The sequence below is a fragment of the Macaca mulatta genome, chromosome X, assembly GCF_049350105.2.
Source record: "Macaca mulatta isolate MMU2019108-1 chromosome X, T2T-MMU8v2.0, whole genome shotgun sequence".
Taxonomy (NCBI): Eukaryota; Metazoa; Chordata; class Mammalia; order Primates; family Cercopithecidae; genus Macaca; species Macaca mulatta.
Genome location: NC_133426.1, coordinates 4,882,970 through 4,904,786, shown reverse-complemented (window position 1 = coordinate 4,904,786; position 21,817 = coordinate 4,882,970). Strand labels below are relative to the sequence as shown.

The 21,817-nt window shown below is 37.8% G+C and overlaps 1 pseudogene across 1 annotated transcript; it reads left to right on the top strand.

Moving 5' to 3' along the window:
• Nucleotides 1-19,804: 19,804 nt before the first annotated feature.
• LOC707168 (trifunctional enzyme subunit beta, mitochondrial-like) lies at nt 19,805-21,340 on the top strand (annotated as a pseudogene). Its single transcript, XR_013412744.1, has 2 exons — nt 19,805-20,004; nt 20,049-21,340. The product of XR_013412744.1 is annotated as a trifunctional enzyme subunit beta, mitochondrial-like (transcript).
• The last annotated feature ends 477 nt before the right edge of the window (nt 21,341-21,817 follow it).

Here is a 21,817-nt window from a genome sequence, read left to right as displayed (position 1 = left end):
AAACCACCCTTGCAAAATTATGACTGAGACAGTGAAAAAGATCGGACCCAACCAACTCCATCTTTCTTCTGACTTCCAAGCTGTTCTTGTTTATTCCCGGGCATAGGCTGAACTAACTTTGGGAGGAACTTAGTCTATGGTTTAAAACAAAGAACAGCCCCTTCTCAAAACAAACTTCCTTCTTGCCTGGGGACTCGACTGCCTTTGTAAAACTAATAAATTAGCCATAAGATTAGAAATTATGGTTTAGGAGTCATGCAGCTGGAGGCTACAAGATTCTAAGCCTCCCTGAACTGCTCCTAAGATCAGTGCTTGAGATATTTTGCAGACCCTGCACTTGATGGATCCGCTAGCACCATGCAGATGGATAAACTGGCTCATCTGATCTTGTGGCCACCACCCAGGAACTGACTCAGCCCAAGAGGACAGTTTAAATTCCCTCTGACTTCATCTCCAACCCAACCAATTAGCACTCTTGACTCACTGGCCTTTCCCTCCACCCACCAAATTATCCTTAAAAACTCTGATCCCTGAATGCTTGGGGAGACTGATTGGAGTAATGATAAAACTCCAGTCTCCTGCACAGCCAACTCTGCATAAACTACTCTTTCTCTATTGCAATTCCCCTGTCTTGAGAAATCAGCTCTGTTTAGGCAGTGAGCAAGATGAATCCACTGGGTGGTTACACCCTATGAAGATAGAGTGAGAAGTTGACCATCTACAAACCAGGAAGACAGCCCTCTCCAGAAACCAGGTTGGAATCTTGATGATCTTGCACTTCAAGATTCAAAAACTCTGAGAAATAAGTTGTATAAGCCCTCCAGTTCATGGCATCTGTAACAGCAGCCTGAAGAGTCCTTCAAGAATCCTTTGCATAGACATAGATCTATGTACACATGTAGAAATATATGAAAGCCTTTAACAACCGAGGATACATCTTTTAGATGTCTATGAAAGAGTCACAGATACAAACATAGTGTCAACCTTAAATAACTAAAAAGATCAGAATCTAATTCAAATAAAGTTTATTCAAGAGCAAAGTGTGAAGATGGATGAATCACACCCAGCACACCAACTCCAAAATTATGGAGTAGGCAAGTTAAGGTTTCATTTATAAAGGCAGAGATAGAGGGGTTTTTAGCAAGATTACCACATTATTCATACAAGGTTGGCACATATTTACAGCCGTTGGACTGGTTATACGCAGTTTCTTTTCGGGAAGAATACACTTAACATTTTTTTAACAGAGGGTGTAATAGTCATGGATTTTCTTTATCTAGTCTAAGTGAAGCAGGGCAACCCAGGGGAGGTTAATCAATCACAAGCATCATTAATTACAAAGGCAGAAGGTTTTTGTCTCTTATATCGCTTAATTTTCTCTAGTCTTTGTACAGAATGAGGAAAATTAAAAAGTGAGTTAATCTATAATCTGAGAACAGAAGTTGTCACCATATGTGACTCAGATCACAGTCACATCTCTCTCAAGGCTTGAAGTGTTTTTGGGGGACTCCACAGCTTTTAACTTATACTTATTTTCACAATAAACATAGTCATAGACATAGAAATAGATGCAAACTGTTAATAGCAAAGGAGATATCCTTCAGGAATCTAGTAAATGCACACACACATACACTAGTGTGTTAAATATGTGTGTGTGTCTGTGTGCATGCATGTGTGTGTGTGTATGTGCACACATGTGAAATTAAGCAGGTTTCCTTGATTTCAGAAGAGGCTCCAAAGCTAAGAAACATCGTGTCCAAAAATAAAGTACTGAAGCTGGCCTTGTCTGGCATGCCACCCAAAGTTCTTTGTCTCATGGCTGGGGAAATCAAGGATTCAGACACGCCAAGGGAGAGGTTAGAGCAGATGTTTAATAAGCAAAAGAAAGAGAGAAACCTCTCTGACACAGAGAGGGGTCCTGAAAAGGGGTTGCCATTTCACAGTTTCTGGTAGCTCTACCCCATCCTCCCAGTGTGCATGAGAGCCCCTTAGCTTGAGAAACTCCATATTGCTTTGTTGCCCTTACTGTGCATGTGTCAGGGGACAGAATTTTCCATTGCAGGCATGTCTGAGAAAGTCTCCTGTGTAGCCCTTCTTATCTGTGCAGCTGTGGGCATATCTCAGGCAAGCCCCCCATGTGCAAGATCCCTTATCTGTGCCTGCACACTATTCTTTTGTTTGAAAGAACTTAACCAAGAACCCACCCTAACTGCCTGCCTGACCAGTCTCTTCCTTCCTCCACTCTCAGTACTAGATGATCTAGGCAGAAATCTTGACCCCAAAGCTCATCTCCAATCTCCATGATATATAAGGATAAGGTTAGTATCCAGTGAAATAATGAGAGCTGGTGAGAGCTCCTTCATGGGACATTTTCAAGTACTGTGCATTTCCCTGCTGATAGGAGAGTATCATGGAGATTCCACTGTGAAATTGATTGATGGGACATCAACTGTCCTACCGTATTTGGGCTGCAATAACAAAAATGTCATAGACTGGGTGGCTTCTAAACACAGGCATTTATTGCTTACATATCTGGACACTGGAAAAAAGTGGCAGATTTAGTGTCTGGTGAGGACTCACAGCCTGATTGATAGATGGCAACTTCTCACTGTGTTCTCACATGGTGGAAGGAGTAAGGGAGACCTTTGGGGTCCCTTTTATAAGAGCACAAATTCCATTTATGAGGGTGCCACACTCATCACCTCCCATTTCCTAATGCCATCACCTTGACATTAAGATTCAAGATGTTATTTTAGGGGAACACAAACATTCAAAGTGTAGCATCAAGAGACCTTCTCAGTGAATCTGGGGTTCAGAGAATAGAGAGACTGCAGGATGATTCATACCTGAAGAAGTTGAATGGTACCAGGTTGTCTGCAAGCCTTGGTGAAGGCTGAATAAAGAGGTGAGACTGCAAGAATACATGTTTGGTCGTCTGGTGCTGTTGGGCAGCACAAAATGATTGACAGTTTCCTTGGGCCAAGTATCTTCTGAAAGATGGCAGCCCTGAGCCCCTGGGTAGGACCCTGATGAAAGTTCTCTACTCTAGGAATGTGACTCTGCACGAAAAGTAGAGCCAAAAGTATGGCCAGAACCTGGAAGCAAGACTGCAGGGTGTTGCGATACATCCTGTAGGAGCAATAACTACCCAAGGAAAAAAAATTATATAAGTGAGCGGGGCACCCTTCTCCATATACCCTTGCAAACTTGAAAAAGGTTAGGAGATTAATGGAAAGTGAGAATTAAAAAACAAACAAACAAACAAACAAACAAAAACAGGGCTTGACTCTGTTGCCCAGGCTGGAATGCAGTGACCCGATCTCAGTTCACTGCAGCCGTGACCTCCCAGGTTCAAGTGATCCTCTCACCTTAGCTTCCTGAGTAGCTGGGATTACAGGTGTGTGCTACCATGCCTGGCTAATTTTTTTCATTTTATGTTTAGATAGGCTCTCACTGTGTTGCCCAAGCTGGTCTTAAACTCCTGAACTCAAGCAATCTACCTACATTGGACTCACAAAGAGTTGGGATTACAAGCATGAGCCACTGCAACTGGCCTGGAATTTTTAAATATCATAACAGATTGAAATTATATTTTGGATTGCATTGGCCATTTAAATATGAACAAATCAGATAATTCACCAATATCTGGAATAGCCCAGAAAATACATCAAGTATACCTGAAATACCACCTACAGGAAAGACATTAAAATGTGATAGCATGACAAACTAATATTTTCCCATGATTTCACCCAGTGACTCAAAGAAATAGAGAAGCCTGCTGAGAGATACCTTTAGAAGAAATATATAAAAAAACAGTCTATTCAAAGAAGGTTGAGTATCAACAAGGAACTCTTATTGAGATAAAGGAGGAAGAGTAGATGTTTCTCTTGACAATGAGAAATAGAAGAGCACTTGTGAACTCCAGGGAAAATCACAGTTTTGATATGTGGACTCTTCTTGAAGCAGTTCATGTTTAATATCATGGGACTAAATCACACAGGTTTCTGTAGATTCATTCATACTCCCTGGAGTCCACTGGTAAATATCCACATAAGGATTATTCTCAATTCTATTGATTGGTTTTTAATTTTCAGAATCAACATTATTGGAAGCCAATAAGAAGTCGTTATTTTTACAGATTAAAAATATCAGTTTCAAACTTTAATCAGTTAATGAGTGGAAAAGCCAATGTAAATTAAGGAAGGCAAAAGGAGATATCAAGGAAAATATATAATGCCTGCTTTGCTAATCACTTACAGTAAGATGTTATATCCTACAGTCCAAATGTAATGTTTCAAGAAATAGAGATATAAAATATTATTTTTAGACTGAATCTTTAAAAAATGCAGAATTATAAAACTTATGAAGATTATGAGCATGCATTATTTGTCATTGTTAGTTTGGAGTAAATAAATGTATCTTAATGTTCATAAAGAAGTCGGAAGTATCATCTTGGCTCAAAGGAAAGTTAAAGAAGAAATAATGAGAAATGATTAACTTGGTGAGAGAACTTGGCATGAGGACAGGTGAACAATTTTCCATTCCATTAGCAGTCTTTCATATAACTGAGCTTTTGTTTCCATGGACATCCACAAATATTAGTTTTAAATGGTATTTGAAATCATTCTCTTGTGAGAAGTTTCCTCCCTCCAATGAATAAACACAGGCTTAGAGGATGTAAGTCACCTGCAAGTAACTTGCCTGTGTTTGAGATCACAGGACCAGTTAAAAAAGGGGCAATGATATAAATCAGGTATGTCTGACTTCAACACCCATTTTTTTCTTTCCATCAAAAATTGTTTCCTCAATAAAAATATATTCAGAGAGAGAAAAAAAAAGCCATAGGTTTTTGTTATATTTCCTTGAATAAATTCTGACATCAGTCAAGCCTTTATTCTCCTTACTTGAATATTGGCATGGGGGCTGGGCGCGGTGGCTCACGCTTGAAATACCAGCACTTTCGGAGGCTGAGGCAGGCTGATCACTTGAGGTCAGGAGTTCGAGACCAGCCTGGCTAACATGCCGAAACCTCGTCTCTACTAAAAATACAAAAAATCAGCGGGTGCGGCGGCAGGCGCCTGTAGTCCCAGCTACTTGGGAGGCTGAGGAAGGAGAATCGCTTGAACCTGGGAGGTGGAAGTTGCAGTGAGCTGAGATCAAGGCGCTGCACTCCAGCATGGCTGACAGAGCGAGACTCCATCTCAAAAACAAAAAGAGGTGGGGGAGTGGGGAATGTTAGTGTGTGAAAAGCAAATTTGGATTCACGTAAATAGACTTTTTTCCCAGATAGGATGATTGCAATAGGATGACTATAGCAGCAGTCAGGTGAAATCTCCTTCTGTGATATCTGCTGGCGTCTCAAAGGTTAGGTGGAAAAGGAGCTTTACTTTTATAGGAATGTAAGACGAAAAGGTAACTGATTCAACCAGTGAGTGAGAGGGTGTTTTACCCCAGGCCAGCCTAGTCTCAAGAGGGCCTGTTAAAGCAGGCAATATGCTTGTTAACAAAAGTTCCTTTAGCAAGTCTTTTGTTCTAACTAATGCATAGTTCAGTTAATCATTTAAAACACAATGAATCAATATTTGAAGGACTTGGTGTGACTTTGTCATACAAAGACAAGATGTAGGATGGGGTGGGGGGTGTTGAGAGGCTGTGACCTCAGACTTTCTCACCTAAGTCTTAGGAAAGATGTTCCTTGCTGGACCCAAAAAAGGAAGGATTTCTTAACCATTGCTGTTTCCCAGGGCAACCGGGCTCCAGTGAGATTCATCCATTCATTATTGTCAATTTCTATATTTAGAGATACGTCCTAAAGATTTTGACACAGATTTATACATGTCAGGCATCTGAGTGATGATGACTTTTACCTTTTGTCAAATGGGGATTTTCAATGTTGTCAGATGTCGGGTTATCAAATTTTGTCCTGTTTAGTACTTTAGAAAGTAAAGGAATAAAAGAATGGCTACTCCACAGGCAGAGCAGCCAGGATTAAGCAAAAAAATTATTAAAGTAACACAAAAAAGCTTTAGCAATGCAAAACATTGACTTCTTTAAAACTCTACTAAAATAAGAGCCAGCCATAACAAAACTTTTATTGGAGACCATTTTGTTATCCTAAATTCCCCCCTCCATTGAGACGGAGCAGGGGGTTTGCAGGGTGCCCCTTCAAGCATAGAAATACAAGGAAACCTTGAGTTCCATCAAGGGAAATTCCAGGCACCTGGCTATCCCTGAAAAGTAAATGAGCAACTTGATATGCAAGAAGGTAACCATAGCTTAAACAATAGCCGAGAAAGTTAGAGTCATGAGATGTTTGGTTCCCACATGGGATAAAAGTTAACATTTTAACATAGGTACCTGAGTTGTTCTTCAGAAACCCACAACTGCACCAAACGGATTTGCTGGCATGTAGACCTCAGGTAAGGGAAACTAAAGACTGAACTCTGACCAACAATTTTTGTTTTAAATTTCTTCCTGAGGGGACTGGGAGGAAGTCACACCCACAGGTCAGAACTAACATTCTTTTCTGCTGAACCCAATTTGAGATAAAACATTGACTCCTTACCCAATCACAAATCAGAAAATCTTTGAATCCACCTGTAACCTGTGGGCCTCCCACTTCACCTTTTTAGATATTCACTTTTTAAGATATTTTCACCTTTTAAGATATTTTCAGCTTTTAAGATATTTTCACCTTTTAAGATATTCACCTTTTTAGGTCAAACTGTTCCCAGACCAAACCAAGGGTCGGGCTGCTTATTCTTGTGGCCCAATAACAAGATTCAGATGAACCGGGAACCAAGCCAGTTTATTTCTGTAACTGAGTACAGGGAGACGGCCTGGAAATTGTTGCCAGACCAACTCAAAATTACAAAGTTTTCCAGGGCTTATATACCTTCTAAGCTATATGTCTGTGTGTAAGTGTGCATTCATCTAAAGCTATAAGTGATTAACATCTTCTAATCCATAACTAAGGTCTGAGTCCTGGAGACCTTCCTCTGGAGCCTCAGTAAACTGACTTAATCTAAATGGGTCCAAGTGCTGGGGTGATTACCCTTATCTTGTCTCCCGCTAAATCATGGAGGTTTGGGGAGTTCCTTCAGACCCCCATAAACTTGTCTGTGGAGGTCTGGGGAGTTTCTTTAGACCCGCAAAATAATAATAATGATAATAATAATAATAATAACTTGTTTAATCCTAAACGGGTCCTGTTAAGAATTCCTTCGTTATCTTGTCATGCTTCGAGGCCCAGCAAATGCCTGGGCAAAACTCTTGGTGGGCTTTTGTTCCATTCCAGCCTTTGTATAAGGGTGTTGGCTCTTTCAGCTTTTAATAGTAACTTCACCACTAGGTCAGTGCTGAAACAGTTGTTATGGAGGCCTGTGTTAGTGAGACCTGGCCTGCCACTAAACCAATGTATGATATCTGGGTATTGATTTACGATGTTGCCTGTGACTTCTGCTTTACTGAAATGTAACCCTACGTTGAAAATCCATTACTTGCAAGCCATCAGGGAGGTTGGGTGTGAAGTGTGACTTGCCCCATTCTCCTTGCTTGGTGCCCTGCAAATAAATGCCCTCCTTTCTCCAGCTGCAAAACTGCAGTGCGAATGTTTGGCCTTACTGTGCCGGTTAAGGAGACCCCAGATGGGTTCAGTAACACCACCAGCACTTTGTTGGAATCATAAAGACTGAGTAATCTTCAAAGTCAAGACTGCAGAGCCTCAGGGCTTGTCTGCTGCTGTTTGTAATATAAGCCTACTCACAGTCCCTTGCTTCCCATGCTTAAATCACGGAACCAGAGACATTTGGGACACCAGGACAGAAATCTCTGAAATGCCAAATACTTGTAATTATCCACTTCTCACATGCTCTTTCCAAAACAAAAAGTCAAAATTTGAAAAGTGGTTGACATTCCCAATATGGATAGATTCCAATTTTATCAGACGTGTCTCAAAAGATTAATCAGTGATTACCGCATCTAATATGTCCATGAGGCCACAGTATTTTATTCATTTTTATTTTTAGGCATTTTTCTTCATAATTCTTCTACTGAATAAAGAATTCTCCAAAAATAAAATAGAAGAGGGAAAAAAAAACCTCATTAAAATACAGGAAGGTAATTGTTTCGGTAATTCTCAATACGCATTAAATAAAAGAAAACTTGGCAGTTGAAGTTTGAAGAAGACAGGTGTTGAAAATATGTAACTTAGGCTGGGCAAGGCTGCTCACGCCTGGAATCCCAGCACTTTGGGAGGCTGAGGTGAGTGGATCACCTGAGGTCAGGAGTTTGAGACCAGCCTGGCTAACATGGTGAAACCCCATCTTTACTAAAAATACAAAAAGAAATTAGCCAGGCATGGTGGCAGGCACCTGTAATCCCAGCTACTCAAGAGGCTGAGGCAGGAGAATTGCTTGAACCCGGGAGGTAGAGGTTGCAATGAGCTGATATCACGCCCTTGCACTCCAGCCTGGGGCACAAGAGCAAGACTCCATCTCAAGAACAAAACAAAACAAAAACAAACAAAAAAAAGAAAATATGTGACTTCATTAAGCTAGAGATCAAATTAATTCTTACAAAGGCAGTCCATTGAGGTGGCCAGGAAATACACGAAAGCAGGTGTTTGGTATTGAAAAAAAGAAATTTATGACTCAGGCACAATTCTGTAAGTACAGTAGTTTTAAAATAACACATTATAAAATGTACAGTATATATTTTCAGGTTTTGTCCATCCATGTATCAAGATGCTGGCATAATTATATTGATCCCAAATATCAAACTACTTTAGAAAAATGAATTATTTAGGTGATGTCCTTTGATTTGCTTGTGCTGATGAAAATAGACTTCATCTGAGTTTTTTTCCATCATATCTCAGAATTACAATAATTTTGTCTTTAAAGATAAGCAATCTTTACACTCTGAAATAATGGATGGATACCCATGACATATGGTAGTTTGCCTCATACTTCTTTCAGAAAATGAGTAAAATTACCAAAAATTGTCCTATTACATAAAACTTGGACTTATGTTGAAAAAGACAGTATTTTCTCCTTCAGAAACTCAGTAGCAGAGGGATATCATAAAATCTTCAATAAGGTCATAAAGATTCGCTTCTATAAGCATCATCTCCCTTTGAAAATGACAAAGTAAAAATACAACAAAAAACAATATTAATGTCAATGAATACAGATATTGAATGGAACTGGGCAAATAAAATTACATAACCTAAATTGACAACGTCCACAGGCCCTGGGGAATGGCTGTTCAAAATACACTGCCTACTTGCTTTTCCCCTTTCTTTTCCGTTGATTAAGTTGCAGTAAACACTCAGCCTTCTCTGTCTCACAGACCCACACCATCTAGTCCCACTTTAGGAGATGTGGGTGGAATACTGCGGAGCGGGGCCCCTTGGGAAAATGCCTTGGGTTTTTACTCTTTCTTCTTCCCTTTCTCCTTGAAATTCATAATCTCTGGATAGTCGGTACTACTCAGATGTTTGTGTGTGTTTCTGTGGATAGATACAATAGATAGATGAGATTAATAGACAGAAGATGGATAGATGTATAATAGAAAATATACTTTAGTGATATAAAATATAGATAACTGATGATAAATGATAGATGGATGTATGATAGAAGATAGATGAGAGATAGATGATGGATGGATGGATAGATAACAGAAATGCTATTTAATTAATAGACATGAAATTAGATAATTGAGGAAGGCAATAGATATAGCTAGATGATGAATGGACGGATAAATAAATGACAGAAAATATATTTAAATGATAGCTATGAATACAGACTGTTGAAAATAGATAATTGATAAATAGATAAACAGGATAGCTAGGTAATTGAAAAAGATAGTAGAAAAGATATATGAATAATATATATAAAATTTAGAATAATGATAAATATATAATGATAGATAAATGATGGATGGATTGAAGGTTAGATAATAGAAAACATTTAAGCGATACCTATGAAATATAGATTATTGATGATAGATCATATTTGAGAGATGAGATAGATGATAGATAAAAAGGTAGACAAATAATAGACTTAAGAGACAGACTAGTACAATAGGTGATAAATATTCACATCTGTATCTCTCTCTTTCTATGCAAACAAACATACACATACACACTATATGTGTGTACACCTATCTATACACAAATAATTTTTCTCTCTCTCTCTTTTTTTTAAATTTTTTTGAGATGGCATCCCACTCACTGTATTGCCCATGCTGGAGTGCAGTGGCGTGATCTTGGCTCACTGCAACCTGCACCTCCTGGGTTCAAGTGATTCTCCTGCATCAGCCTCCTAAGTAGCTGGAATTACTGGTGCGCAACACCATGCCTGGCTAATTTTTTTGTATTTTTAGCAGAGACATGGTTTCACTATGTTGGCCAGGCTGGTCTCCAACTCCTGGCTTCAAATGATCCACCTACCTCGGCCTCCCAAAGTGCTGGAATTACAGGAATGAGCCACTGTGCCTGGCCAATTTTTTTCCTATTGTTACTTTTTTGGTAAAATACACTTGGATCAAAAATTGTATGCATTTATAATATTTTCAGATCCCATTTCATTACTTGCTGTAAGAGTCTAGCATTGAATGTCTACCTATTTATTTAAATATGTTTTCCCTTGCATCATTGCTATCTTTAAACCTTTTGAGCCTTGCAAGACTGAGTGCAGGAATAAAGTGGCCTGGTCTCAGTGTTTGTGCAGGTGTTGGGTGGACCTGCCCGACACACTGTGAAGAGGCATTGCATCTCACCCAGTTTCCAAGAAGGCGGGGACTACCCCAGTCACTACAAAGAGGAAGGGAAAAAATAGGACTGTCCTGACAGATTCCTAGGGAAGTCAGCATATCATCACTCATGTTCAATGAAAGATAAAAATCTTTGTCTTCTTACAGGAAACATACAATCTCAGAATTTATGTATGTTTTTCCCATTTGCATTTATTATTCATTTTGATTTATAATGTGTCACTTTTGTTTCATATTTGCGTTTCTTGGTTTTAAGTTTTACTGTAAGGGTAATTAAATAATTACTCCTTTTCATTAAATAATCTATTTGCCCATTCTCTTTTTTATCTTTTATCTCTTTATGCATTTATGAAATTCCCATCTATTCTATTCTATTCTTTTTTTTTTTTTTTTTTTTTTTTTTTTTGATACAGAGTCTTGCTCTGTTGCCTAGGCTGGAGTGCAGTGGCATGATCCAGGCTCACTGCAACCTCTGCCTCCTGGGTTCAAGCGATTCTCCTGTCTCAGCCTCCCGAGTAGCTGGGATTACAGGCATGTGCCACCACACCCAGCTAATTTTTGTATTTTTAGTAGAGACTGGGTTTCTCCATGTTGGCCAGGCTGGTTTGAAACTCCTGACCTCAAGTGATCCTCCGGCCTTGGCCTCCCAAAGTGCTGGGATTACAGGCAGGAGCCACCATGCCTGGCCCATTCTGTTCTTTTATGTTCATCTTTAACACTTCATTTTTCATAAGATGTATTTTTTATCATTGCTTTTGAAATTCTTATCTTCCCCTAGATTTAATCACTTTTAGGCAAATCTTTGTCAGGGTACACCATCAAGAGGTTTAATCAGTGCGGATGACTGAGGTGGTAGCTTTTCAGAGAAGCTGGCTATACTAGGTGTTTTCTTCACCTTCTAAAAAAACATTGAACAGAATCTTAGCCATTCAACAGGATTCTAACCATTGAGCGTTCATTGCTGATTTTTATTTATGAACTTGAATCACATTCTGTCACTGTCTCCACTGATTTTCAATATGACTCTAATGTTTAATAATCTCATATGTGTTCTGTGATAAGTATGATGCCACTATGATATTCTTGGTCTGGTAATCATCTTTTTATTTCTATATGAACCTTCTTAGAGTACATAATTTTTTGTGTGTGGAGTTCAGAAATGTGAACTTAATATGTCAAAGAGAATCATTTTTCTTCCATCTTTAATTTTATTGGCGTAAATGAGTCTTTAGTAATTCCTTTTAATTCTGAAACAGTCTTGTGGAAATAACTTTGCATCCATACTTGCCTTGGTAAAATCATACATTCTGTGAAGGAGAAGACAGTTCATTGCCAATATTTTAATGCATTGATATGAGATCTGCATGTGTAAGTCATATATTCTAAATGTCTCCCCTCATGATGGCTTGTCTCCACTTATTAATGTCAAATGAACCATCTAGACAAGGTGGTTTTGAGGGAATAGGATGATTCTGTTCCTACTGAAGAGAGCTGCCTGCATTTCTGTCTGCAGTAAGTTGTACTGTCACTATGGTGGTAACTAAGTGATTCGATTTTACATCTTTACAGTGGGTCAAATAGATGTTCACTACTCTTAAAAATACATCAATCCCTATTCATTGTTTAACAGTCACGTTAGTTAAATTTTCAACTACTTGACATGCTTTCAAATATAAAATCATAATGCATGCAAGTTTGCAAAGAATACGTAAAATTTTAAAATTTAATCCTAAAACCAAGCTGGTAATTGCATTTATTTGATGATTAAAGAAATTGAGACCCAGTGATTTCACGTTTACTAAGTGTAAACATTTCAGAAGTGATGTGTAATTAAGAACCGAACAATGCATTACATGGTTTTTTATTAGGTTAACTATGTCATAAGGTTAATGTTTCAGGGATTTTGTTGCTGTGTTAACTCTTTATACCATGAAAGATTGCTTGGAATTCTCTGCTTTCTCTTCAGATCACATAAATCTTTTGTCTTGTAAAATTGCTTGAGACTGAAAACAAGAACAGGTTTTTCACCATTTAAACTTCTGACATAAGGAAACAAATTGCTCTTGTGATTACTAAAGTTAATCAGAATCAACAAAATATATGAGCAAAAAAGCTATTTACATATATATGTAGACATAAATGTAATATTTATATTTATATATGCATGCCATGCTTCTTACAACTGTGAATCAAAGCTTAATTTACAATTTCTGATTCCGAGGGAGGCTAGGGATCAAAAAACTACACATTAGGTACAATGTACATTCCTTGGGTGCACTGAAATCTGACTTCACTACCATATAATTCATTCATGTAACCAAAAACCACTTGTACCCCCAAAAGCTATTAAAATTAAAAAAAAGGAAATAAAAATAAAATGTAAAACTAAATTTTGCATTCGCTCTACCCACAATCAAAAATTAATTTCAGTAATTACATTCATCTGCACATTGCCATCTTTACGGGGATGATGAATTATGTAGACTCGGTTAATTCTGTCTGTTAGTGTTAGACTTTTTAAATATTGTTTTCTCTGCATCCCAATGGCCCTCTTATCAGTTGGATTTGTAATTGAGTTTTAAGTGAGCAAGCATGTTTTATTTGAGGCCAGTGGTGGAGCATAAGAATAACATTACTTGCCGGAATCTTTGGCATAGGCACATGGGCCAAATCTGTGAACAGAAAAGCACAGTGGATTTCAAAGAGCAGAATATTTTCCTGTGCTTATAAAGGCCTATTTTGTTCTCCAAATAAAGCTATTTTATAGAGCAATGTATTAACCTTTTTTTTTGTCTTCTGGTTGACATGCATAAGTGTGTCAGTATTGACAATTAGGAACCTGTATTGTGTGCAGTTGAAGTGGCATGAGGTATTGAGTGGCATGGGGATTGAGTGCAGTGGCTCAATCGTAGCTCACTGCAGCCTCCGTTTCCCAGGCTCAAGCGATCCTCATGCAGCAGCCTCCCAAGTAGCTGGAACCACAGGTGTGCACCACCATACCTGACTAATTATTATTATTATTATGTGTCACTATATTGTCCAGGCTGGTCTTGTATGCCTGGCCTCAAGCAATCCTCTTGCCTCAGCCTCCCAAGGTACTGAGATTACAGGCCTGAGACACCACATTCTGCCAAAAAACGCTTTTAATTCAACTCAATTCAATAAGATTTTATAGAATCTATACTCTGTGCCTAAAATGTCCCCATCACTAAAAGATAAACCACTTCTGTGTAATATAAAAAGATAGCAAGATGGATAGATAAGGTACATAGATAGATATGGGTAGGTATGTTAATGGGGAAGCTAGATGATACGTAGGAATAGATGATAGATATAAATAGATGATAGGTAGATAAATTGATAATAGATAATAGATCATGATGATGGATAATAGATACAGATACATGGTAGATACATGGTAGATAAATATAGATATAGACAATAGATAAATAGATATTGCCTGTGTAGTACTTAAAACAGCACATACTAAATTTTCAAGATATAATTACTAAATTAATGACAAACAAAAGTAACAATACATAATTGTTTCAATAGAAACTCTCATAAGTAGTTTAGCAGAATATTGATCAACTGCCTACCCACATACTTTGTCTCTAGGCAAGTAATATAAATGGTTCTTCAAAGTATAATTGATGTGAACCAAACTGCACAGTTAAATGTTTTACTTAAAAAGAAATTATTTTACCAAATATATTATGAATCCAATAATGATAATAGTCATAATTGTGTATCCAATTTAATTAAAAAATACATCAAGAATCAGAGAAACTTAAAGTGAGGGGAAACATTGGAAAAAATGTATTCTAACACTGATACTTAGATAGTAATTAGTTTTAACTTTGGTCCCAGCTATGATGGGTTCGTTGTTAAGAGTTTACAATGCTGAGTTGAGATGCATGAATCTGTCAAACTCAAGTTCCCTTGAAAAGAATGTAGTGGACTGATTTACTCCAGGCCTGTCTCACTCATCAGCATAGAAGTGAAATTACAGATACACACATGTAAAAAAGGGATTGCATAAAATACAATATTCATCATGACCACTTGAAGTTCATTTCAGGAGTGTACAATATTTTTCTTAGTGCTGGAATATTTTTTTAAATATAATTCACCCATATTAATATATAAACCATCATCTCAATAGATTCACTTATCAATAGATACCAACAAATCCATAAAATATTGCAAATTTTCATGCACAGAACTGTCAGAAAACTGGAATTCAAAGGTGCTTTCTTAACAAGGGACAGACCACTAAGAAAACCTATAGCAAATAATGTTTGTCATATTTAAGATCAGGAAACACAATAATGCCAATAATGCCTTTTATCAGAGCCTCTCTTCTGTATTTTGCTGGAAAGAAGAGGAAAGAAATAAGAGTTTTATGAATTGAAAAGGAGGAAAATGTCATTATTTATCAATCATAAGATAATACACAGAAAAAATCCAGACAAATATACTGAGAATTGGTCAAAAAAAATATGAGTATTTAATAGTGTTGTTGGATACACTAATCAAACTTAAAAATCAATTTCTTTCCTTCAATAGTAATAATCATTTAGAAAATGTAGATTAGCATGTAATTTATAAAGGCAACAAACAAATTTACTTGACAAAGTATAATTAGACTCAATAAATAATGATGTCAATTTTCTCCTAATTAACCTACTAATTCAATGAAATTTAAATAAAATTGCCAAAAGGACATTTTGTAGAAATTGATAAGGTAATTTAAATTTTTATATAGAGAGACAATTGCCTGAGATATGCCAAGAAAATGTTTCTGGAAATGCTGAAGGTGGGAGATGAGTTTCATGAGATTTCATGCCTTATCACTAAATCTTAGAAGAGGATCATATTGATGCTAGGATAGGTTTACCTATCACTAAAAACAAAGCTTGAACCCAAACAGATATTTCTGGAAACATAATTTATTCATTCATTGATGAATGAAGAAAGGTAACTCTTTTGGTAAAGCATCCTTGTACAAATGATAAACTTTAAATAAATAATTAAATTTTAAAAATTACAGGTTTGCTTAGAGCTTAAAGCCAAATATTACAACTTTAAAACTTAGGAGCATTAAAAAATCAAAAATTTCAAAGTGTTTGAAAATATCTTTATAATACTGGATGATTAAGTATATCAAAAACTGGGCCAGGCGCAATGGCTCACACCTATAATCCCAACACTTTGGGAGGCTGAGGCAGGCCGATCACCTGAGGCCAGGAGTTCAAGACTAGCCTGTACAACATGTCAAAACCCCGTCTCTACTAAAAATGCAAAAATTAGCCAGGCATGGTGGCATGCACCTGTAATGCCAGCTACTCAAGAGGCTGAGGCAGGAGAATCACTTGAACCTGGGAGGTGAAGGTTGCAGTGAGCTGAGATCAGGCCACTGAACTGCAGCCTGTGACACAGAGTGAGACTCTGTCTTAAATATATATATATATATATGAAAAACTATAACCAAAAATGTAAAATTTGATTTATTCAACTACATTAAAGTTAAAAATCCTGTCCATCCAATGCTAAAGTAGACTGATAGGTGAGATATTCAATTTGGAGAATGTATTTTCAATATATTTTACCAGCAAATATATCAATAACATACACACAAACACACATACATATACTACAGTATAAATATTGGGAATATTTTAAACAGGTGGTTTAGAGAAAAGTATTCATTTAGATCTTATAAAAATATGAACTACTTAAAGTTCGTTCATAAAAAATAAACATAAATTTCATTAACGATGAGGCATCATTTCTTACCCATATCGTTGGCCGAAACACTGAGCAACGTTGAGGCATGGATTGATGTGAACCTTCTCTCGTATCTGCTTGGATTATAAATTCTCACCATGCTTTCATAATAGTTTACTGTCACTTTACAATGTCTGTTCTAAAAATGAACCATAAATGAAGAATCCTACTTGAATGCATATGTCATATACACTCAGGAACTCCTTAGACCATGAAACACCTATAGGCATGTTTCTAACACCTTCTTTTGAAGGAGCTAGAAAATATAATATGCATCACGACCAATTGAAGTTCATTTCAGGGATGTATAATGGTTTTCTTAGTGCTTGAATATTTTTCAAATATAATTCGCCCCTCTTAATATACAAACAATCATCTCAATAGATTTACTTATCAACAGATGCCAAAAACTCAATAAAATATTACAAATATTCCTGCACAGAACTCTCAGAAAACTGAAATTCAAAGGAACTTAGAATCCAGAAAAAACACTCAGAACACACACATGCTTATCAAAAAGGGAATGGATAATCATTTGTGTTAAATCACTTACACAGAAATACTATACAGCAGTGAAGATCCCTAGACTTCATGAATATGAATCAACCTGGGTGAATCTCTGAAAAATATCATGTTCAAGGAAAGAACTCAAGGAAGACACTACAAACAGTATGATTCTTTTACATAACATTCAAAATCAAGCAAAACTTAAGAATATATTCTCTAACGGTAGAGTAGTGCTAGAAAACTTAGCATGAAATCAGTATAGTTGTCTCCTTTCATGAGTAAGGAAAGTATTGGTTGAAAACAGAAATCGAGTAGCATTCATTTACTTTTCCATTCCCTAACTCAGGGCCTCCTTCACAGGTGCATGGCCCCAATCAATTGCACAGGGTCCTGGGGTCAGAAGTGCCCCATGCTAGGTTTAGAGGTCTGCTACTGCTGTCTTGAAATTCTGAAAGATTTAATCTTTGCATTTTTGTTTTGTACCTGGAGTGCAATGGACGAAGAGGCATGCATGCGCGTGGTCAGAGGAGATACGCACCGTATGCACTTCTGCCACTGTTGTTTGCTACCCAATAGTGTACAATGCTCATGAAGCCCCTTGAGCACAGAATTTTGCTGGACTGGCAATAGGGGGAATTTGGTGAGATTCACAGTGTGCACAAAAGGAGGCTGTAACTTCTATGCCAAAGTGAGTGCTCTTGCAGCCCAGAGAGGCCACCCTTTGTGTCCAAGTTAGAACTTGCTTCAAATATAGAAAAGTAGCAATGACATTCTAAAAAAGTATCCAAGAACAAACAAGAACTCTATCCTATCTCCTATTCTTCTTGACGTGTGAGGCAACCACTTATGCTGAAAATGATGCATAGGAGGGATGGGATGAGAGGGCAACCCAAGGCTCCTGTTCATTGCATGCCTTCCTTACACATCAGTGAACTGAAGGTACAGTGTTGCTAGAGTAAGTCCATATCAAGAAGTGAAATAAAATCAGCTGAGTTCATTTTGTATAGCACACTTCCCCTGTTCCGGTAAGAATGCAGTAGATACTTACGCATGTGCTACAAAATAACAGCTTGTGCAATTTCAGTGATTCTGAATACATGTTAACTGCTCAGATACTGGAGTTCAAAATTGGCATTGCACAATATAAAGATAAAAATGGAAAACCTTGCCAGTGACTAAATATTTTAAATTTTTCCTTACTTAGAATGACATGAAAAAGAAATTTATTTTTTAAAGACATGACAAGTTGAGAAAGACTATAAGAAAAGGGGAAAAACAGCTTTATATTTTACTACTGTTAACAGTGCTATGAAATTGGCCAACTTTTTCTGGAAAGAGTCAAATAGTAAATATTTTCAGCTCTAAGAGTTATATAAACTCTGTTGCAGTAACTCAACTCTGCCATTGTGGCAAAAAAGCAGGCACACACAACACATAAATGAGTGGGTATGGCTGTTTTCCAATAAAACTTTATTTGTAGAAACAAGTAGTGAGCCAGATTTGGTCCATGGACCATAGTTAGTCCATGGATGTGCTAAGGTAAGAAGTCCACTTACGATTTTTTTAAAAACATTTCTGAATTTCAGGCTAACCAGGCATTTGCATGACGCTGGACAGTAATTGTAGGTATCATATTTATGGCAATATTTTCAGTGTTTGGGAGTTACAGATGAAGGGATTGACTCAGGTAGTTCCAACATGGATCATTTATTCTGTCTTCATGCTGCTCTTTGGGCAAAGTATAGGAAAAATACTAGCAGTCTAGTGACACAGAATTTCTGTTTCTAGTAGCTGTGGGGTTATAACTTTCTGAGCATTGTTTCTCTTAGAAAAAGACTTGAGAAAGTCACTCATAGCTATGGCCAGTGACATGAATGTTTCATGCCCTCCAGTTTCAGAATGTAGACACTTTGTGCTTCTGTCATTTTAGTGCTATAGAAATACTGCAGTGTGATAGGAATACTGGATGCAGAGACTGAGACTCAGGATAGTAAATCTCTATGCCTAGTGTAGTTTTGCTTTTGCTAAGGGAAAGAGTAAAACATATGGGTGTGTAAAACTCACCAGTGAAAGCATCGACTATCTTTTTTTTTTTCTTTAGGAATTCAGACCTGATGAAAGGGTCAATGAAGAAATGATGTTTTGATTTCCCAACAGCATTACCCAACATTTCTCTGACAGTACCTGCCAGCTACTTCTTTCCTAAAGATTTGTGGTGCCCAGAGAAAGTCTCTAGTTTAGCCAGAATTTCTCTATAATATCGTTGGTGTTGCCCCATGGGTTTTAGCTAAGCAGTATCCATCTTGTGCAAGAGAGGCTCGTCAGGGCAACTTCCTGAACAGTAAGCTGAGATGATCATGGGGGAAGGGGATTAATGAAGGACTGTTACAGAAATACAGAAAAAATCTACAGCAGAGCAACAACTCCAACCCTTGCTGGAAAGTTTCAATCAGACACTGAAATTTCCAAAGTGTCCATAAATCAACTTTTAATATACTGCGGATACATAGAAGAAGCTGTCCATATACTTCTTTTTTTGAAGTTTTAGGCATTATTTTTTTCAGTGCAAAGATGTTTTAACCTTAATAAGTTCAATAAAACAGAAATACACATAAGTACTGCTGCTAACAAAATGACTAGGCCAATTTTGAAATGTAAACTTAAAATGTAAAATCACGGGGTCTGAGCCTTGCTCAGAGTAGGAGTCTGCGCGGACATCAGCTAAGATTCCAGAATGACTAGCATCTTGACTTACACTTTTAAAAATCTTCTCGCTGCATCAAAATGGGCCCTCAGATTTTCCATAAGACCTCTGAGCTGTTCCTCCTAGCTGCAAGCTGCCCCCGAGATCCAGACCAAATTGAAGAAGACATTAGCCAAACCCAATATGAGGAATGTTGTGGTAGTGGATGGCGTTCGTACTCCATTTTTGCTGTCAGCACTTCATATAAAGACCTAATGCCACATGATTTGGCTAGAGCAACACTTACGGGTTTGTTGTATCAGCCCAGTGTCCCCAAGGAAGTAGTTGATTATATCATCTTTGGCACAGTTATTCAGGAAGTAAAAACAAGCAATGTGGCTAGAGAGGCTGCCCTTGGAGCTGCCTTCTCTGACAAGACTCCTGCTCACACTGTCACCATGGCTTGTATCTCTGCCAACCAAGCCATGACCACAGGTGTTGGTTTGATTGCTTCTGGCCACTGTGATGTGTCCATGACAGGTGGTGTCGAGTTGATGTCCCATGTCCCTATTCGTCACTCAAGGAAAATGAGAAAACTAATGCTTGATCTCAATAAGGCCAAATCTGTGGGCCAGTGACTGTCTTTAATCTCTAAATTCCAATTGAATTTCCTAGCACCTGAGCTCCCTGCGGTTGCTGAGTTCTCCATCAGTGAGACCACGGGCCACTCTGCAGACCGACTGGTGGCTGCCTTTGCTGTTTCTCGACTGGAACAGGATGAATATGCGCTGAGCTCTCACAGTCTGGCCAAGAAGGCATAGGATGGACTCCTTTCTGATGTCGTAATCTTCAAAGTACCAGGAAAAAATACAGTTACCAAAGATAATGGCGTCTGTCCTTCCTCACTGGAGCAGATGGCCAAACTAAAACCTGCATTCATCAAGCCCTGCGGCACAGTGACAGCTGCAGATTCTTCTTTGTTGACTGATGGCGCATCTGCAATGTTGATTGTGGCAGAGGAAAAGGCTCTGGCCATGGGTTATAAGCCGGAGGCGTATTTGAGGGATTTTATGTACGTGTCTCATGATCCAAAAGATCAACTATTACTCGGACCAAAATATGCGACTCCAAAAGTTCTAGAAAAGGCAGAATTAACCATGAATGATATTGATGCTTTTGAATTTCACAAAGCTTTCTCAGGTAAGATTTTAGCAAATTTTGAAGTCATGGATTCTGATTGGTTTGCACAAAATTACATGGGTAGAAAAACCAAAGTTAGATTGCTTCCTTTGGAGAAGTCTAATAACTGGGATGAATCTCTGTTCCTGAGACACCCATTTGGAGCCACTGGCTGCAGGTTGGTCATGGCAGCTGCCAACAGATTACAGAAGGAAGGAGACCAGTATGCCTTAGCGGCTGCCTGTGCAGCTGGAGGGCAGGGCCATTCTATGACAGTGGAAGCTTATCCAAAATAATAGATCCAGAAGAAATGACCAGAAGTTTCTGTGCAACACTCACACTAGGCAATGGCATTTCAATGCATTCCTAAATGACATTTATAGTTCCTAGCTCCTCTTAGGAAAACAATTCTTGCGGCCTTCTGTTACATGCTTTGCACTTAAGCCTTGCCAGTGTTCTAAGCTTTTCAATAATCACGATTTACTGCTCTTTCAGGGATTTCTAAGCCACCAGAATCTCACACAGAGATGTGTAGGTGGTTGTTTTTGTTCTCTCTTGTCGCTAAAGACTAAATGAGTGTTTGCAATTGGGAAAGAGGTCAGCTGAGATTAGGAAGTCATCTTTGTAATATTTGCAAATTATACTTGTTCCTATCTGTGTCCTAAAGATAAGTGTTCTCTATAAAATACAAACCAATGTGCATAAGTTAACTTAATTATGGAAAAATAATTCAGAATCTAAACATCAATGAAAACTTACAAAAAATGTTTAGATACATAAATATCATGGTGGTCAACCTTAAATTGGGGAAATATTGAAAAAAACGTAAAAACACACACACATATATGCTAAAGTTATGTACATATATAAATTTATATATGTTTA